The sequence below is a fragment of the Penaeus japonicus genome, unplaced genomic scaffold (assembly GCF_977035675.1).
Source record: "Penaeus japonicus unplaced genomic scaffold, GWHDUDI00000001_assembly GWHDUDI00000013, whole genome shotgun sequence".
Lineage (NCBI taxonomy): Eukaryota > Metazoa > Arthropoda > Malacostraca > Decapoda > Penaeidae > Penaeus > Penaeus japonicus.
Window position 1 is genome coordinate 33,108,182 of NW_028234415.1, and position 5,000 is coordinate 33,113,181.

The 5,000-nt window shown below is 38.8% G+C and overlaps 1 protein-coding gene across 2 annotated transcripts in view; it reads right to left on the minus strand.

Annotated features, from left to right (window-relative positions):
- Positions 1 to 5,000, minus strand: part of LOC122253335 (repulsive guidance molecule A) — a 110,920-nt gene that overhangs the window by 85,599 nt on the left and 20,321 nt on the right. The window contains exon 2 of one of the 2 annotated variants that reach the window (XM_086543460.1): positions 128 to 162. The exons of the other annotated variant lie outside the window; for it this stretch is intronic. The gene's annotated coding sequence lies outside the window, so the exon portion shown is untranslated. The remainder of the gene's footprint in view (positions 1 to 127; positions 163 to 5,000) is intronic. 2 annotated transcript variants of the gene reach the window in all.

Below are 5,000 nucleotides of genomic sequence, written 5' to 3' on the forward strand. Positions count from 1 at the left end.
AGTTGTAGTAATAGTAGTTGTAGTAGTAGTAGTAGTAACAGTAGTAGAAGCAGCAGTAGTAGCAGCAACAGCAGCAGCAGCAGTAGTAACAATATCGCCAGCAATAAATTCAAGATTAGGTACACACAGTAGTCTGCAATCACTCCGCACTTCATGATTAATCTGACAAGGAAAGTTATTAATTAAACTTGATATCCCGTGTTGGAATTAATGACATTAAACCTTGTTGAACTGTTGCGATGAGTGATATAATGTACTTAAAAGAATAAAATGATTATGTGGAGTCATGTTGCAAATTCTATTTAATATAAACACTACAGAAATGAAAAGATAAAACGATTAAAATTAAAGAAAAAAGGTAACGAAGAATTAAAAATTTATATAAACGAAATTATAAAAATGAAAAAAACGAAGAAAAAAATCTAGGAACCCATTCATGGTATACACATCATTTCCTTCTCTCTCTGTCTCTCTCTCTCTCTCTCTCTCTCTCTCTCTCTCTCTCTCTCTCTCTCTCTCTCTCTCTCTCTCTCTCTCTCTCTCTCTCTCTCTCTCTCTCTCTCTCCCTTTCCAACCTTTCTCCTCCACCCTCTCTTCTACTCTTTTCCCATCCTCTCATAACCAAAAGACAGAAGAAAAAAACGCAGCCGGGGTGTCAAGCACAAAGTGTCAAGAAAACGAACGAAAGAGAAAGGAATAAAGAGAGGGCGACTGTCCACACTCGCGAGGCAGAAAATCTGTAGACAAACAACGGGGCGAAGCAAGGGAGGGGACGAAGAGATACAGTGTAAATATATGGATTATATATATATATATGTATATGTATACACGCACACACACACACACACACACACACACATACACACACACACACAAACACACACACACACACACACACACACACACACACACACACACGCATATATATATTTGTATGTATATATATATATATATATATATATATATATATATATATATATATATATATAAAGTATATATATATATATATATATATATATATATATATATATATGAAAGTATATATATATATATATATATATATATATATATATATATATATATATATATATATATATAATCAGAGGGAGGGAGGGAGGGAGAGAGAGAAGCAAACCAACATACTAACCAACATACTCAACAGAAACACACACAAAAAGCGAGCAAACAAATCAAACCCTTCCGCTCAGAAAATAAAAGCGTCAATTCAGCTCGCCCTCCGCTGGGTCATGTTGCACTTAATTGCACGCCCGATGTTGCATCATTTCCGAGGACAGATTTCAGTCCCGGAACTACAATGCAATTCGTTATAGTCGATACGGTAACTTTGCAATGATCAGTTGAAGAGAGAGTGAGTGAATATTGCATCTGTTGCAACTTTATAGTGATGAGCGTTTCACCACCGAGAACGATACAGAAATTGCAACAACCGTAAAGATGTTAAATAAAGAAATAAGTGTTAAATATGGTGAAGATTATGGTACAGTGAAACAGTTACAGTATTAAGAAACACTTAAGAGATAATGGTAATGGTAATATGTTACCTTTGGGATGAAAATAGTATAGTGAAGTTAGTGAAGGGAAATATTGCCATAAATCTTGAAGCATTTAATTTATTTAAAAAACTATTTTCTCCGAAATAAACACTAAAAACGCAAAAATCTTTCTATAAATGCCTCAAAAGTAAAAGAAAAAAGATTAAAACAACAAAAATAGAGTAGAAATTCCGTTATATCAAAAAAGAAAGAAAGAAAAAACACGCACAGGTATTCACATTTACTCGCATACACCAACTTATAATTACATGCACACGCACAGGTACACATACACACGTACAGCACCAAGTCCCTTTTAATCCTTTCCTTTCCCCTCCTCTCCCCTCCCCCTACCACATACCTTACCCTCCCCCCTCCTCCCCATACCTCCTCTAACCCCTCCTCCCTCTCCCCCTCCCCCCCTTTTACTCCACACACACGCAAGTTGACCGACGCTAAAAGGCCGACCGAGCTAACCCGCAGTCTCGCACGCCCACGCTCACGCCCACACGCCCACAGCCCAGACAGCGACACGCACTATTAAGAGAGCAAAAGACGGCAACCCGATCGTCGAGGTCCCTCGAGTTTGCAATCCTTATTCGTTGCATTGCAATCTGTCAACGTCGTCCGGTGTCGCGAGAGAGAGTGAGAGAGAGTAAAAGACGGAAAATAAATGTTTAAAGAAACGTTAAACAAACAGAGTGACGTGGACTCTTAAAATAAATTATATAAAAAATTGAATGTAAACATACAAACAAATTAATGAATAAATAGATAGATGGATAAAAAAACAACAACAAAAAGTTAGACAAATAAAAAATAGTTAAACATATGAATAAACGAAAAACAAACAATCAACAAACAAATAAACAAACAAACACACTAGATAAACAAACCGATGACCCACTCTTCCACCCAGAGAGGAACAAGAAAAAACAAAAAGCAAGAAACAAACAAAACTAGTGACAAATGCGACCTGAAGGGGGACCCGCCCGCACGCCCGCACGCCCGCAATGAGACCACCTGACCCGCACTCACTCCAGCTCATGAGGACGATTCGTGAGGACGCGGTGGGCGTGTCGTGCCATGAGTGTGACAGGGCCTCGCTCTGCGCTATGGACCCTTGTCATGCGACCCCCCCTCCTCCCTCTCCCTTCCCCTCCTTCCTCTGATATACCTCCTACTCCCTTTACTCTCCCTTCTTTCTCTCCTCCTCCTCCTCTTTCTCCTTCTTCTTCTACTTTTCCTTCTCCCTCCATCTTTTATTCCTCCGCCTCCATTTCCTCCCCTTTTAGTCTTGTTATTATAATTTCATAAAATGAAAAAACTTATATCATCATCATCATTAACACCTCAATCACTATCATTATCATCATCATTAACACCTCAATCACTATCATTACCATCATCGTTACTACCACTATCATTATCATCAATAATGGTAGCAGTACCAATACTACTACTACTACATACATACACACACACACACACACACACACACACACACACACACACACACACACATATATATATATATATATATATATATATATATATATATATATATATATATATATATATAAACACACTCCATCTTCAAGTCACTGAAAACACAAAAGAGAAATGAAACTGACGAATCATGTCTCTTTGTACGAAATGACAGGCTATCGGATATGATGTCGTGAACCCTTGGGCGAGATAGCGTCACCTCGTTTGAGACGTGAGCAACGACGAGGTGTCATATCTGTGCCACCTAGCAGAGGTAAATCTGGCTCTCGTGTCAAGCCCCCGAGATTAACATGATCTTTGTGGGTAGATGTGTATATAGATCGGGAGACGCAGGCACGTGCATGTACGACTTTCTTCACGCACACTGACATGCACATAATCGCATATGTATTATAACATATACATGTAGAAACACACACACACACACACACACACTAACGCACACACACACACACACACACACACACACACACACACACACACACACACACACACACACACACACACACACACACACACACACACACACACACACACACACACACACACACACACACACACACACACACACACACACACACACACACACACACACACACACACACACACACACAACCGCAAACGACCACAAAAATTTACACACAAATATTACCACCATATCCCTTCACCAAAACAATGTTACCAGAACCGACCAAACAAAGGAATATAAGGGAAAAAAAACGCGCATTTTTCCTTTCCAAATTCCCCGTAAGGAAGAGAACAACGGGCAAACTTAACCCTTTCTTGTCATTTCCGTCCGACAAAAGAAAAAAAAGACAAAGAACAAGAAAATACATCAATCGGGAATGTTCGAAAGACAAAGAGAAAATAAAACAGAGATGATTAAAAAAAAAACCAACCAGATATTTACGACAGAAAAAACATGAACTTACGAAAGACAAAAAAAAAAAAAGACAAAAAAAAAAAAAGACAAAAAAAAAAAAAGACAAAAAAAGACAAACAAAAAAAAGGAACAAAGTGTTAACATTTCCGTCTCATTCTCTTCCTTCTATCCCCCCTTCCACCCCCTCCCCTACCCTGAGGCAGTTTCACCACTCTGCCATCTGCAACAAGAGATCGTGGATCATGGAGCCTCGCACGTGCTGCCTCTTGCAACATGATTAAGCCTACCTACCCACCCGCCCTGACCAGAACCTGCAATTGTGCAACATAAAGAAGCAACAGATGACCACCCACTGGGTAGGGGGTAGGTAGGTATGTAAGTAGGTACGTAGGTAGGTAGGTACGTAGATATATAGATGGATAGATAGAGAGATAAATAGATAGACAAATAGATAAATAGACAGATAGATAGATAGATAGATAGATGGACATATAGATTCGTATTTAGATTGATATGTAAATAAACAGATGAATAGATAAACGGACAGATGGACAGAAACAAAGATAAACAAGTAGATAGATAGGCAGACAGACAGTTAGATAGGTAGACAGACAGACGGTGCGCCAGATAGATAGATAGATAGGTAAATAGATAGATAGATAGACAGGTAGACAGATAGATATGTAGATAAATAGAGAACGAGATAACTTAATATATAAAAACAGAGAAACAGTGAAAAAATAATAATTTGAAGTCCCACCTACCAAAACAGAAAACGATGAAAGAATAGAGAGAAAGAGAGAAACTGCGAGAGAAAGAGAAGCTTAATTGCTTATCTCCAGCGATCAGTCACCCAAGCGGAGTGGGTGGGTGGGGGGGGGGTGAATGGCGCAAGGGGGGGGAGGGTGGTTATGTGGGTACTCCGGTCTTCCAGAAACAAACGAAGGTCTTTGTGTGTTCCATTCCTCGTAATCTTATAAATGTTTTTTCTTTAAATTTTAATTTTGTGTTATTTCAATATCACGATTCCTTTATGTACTAATCAATTCATTATC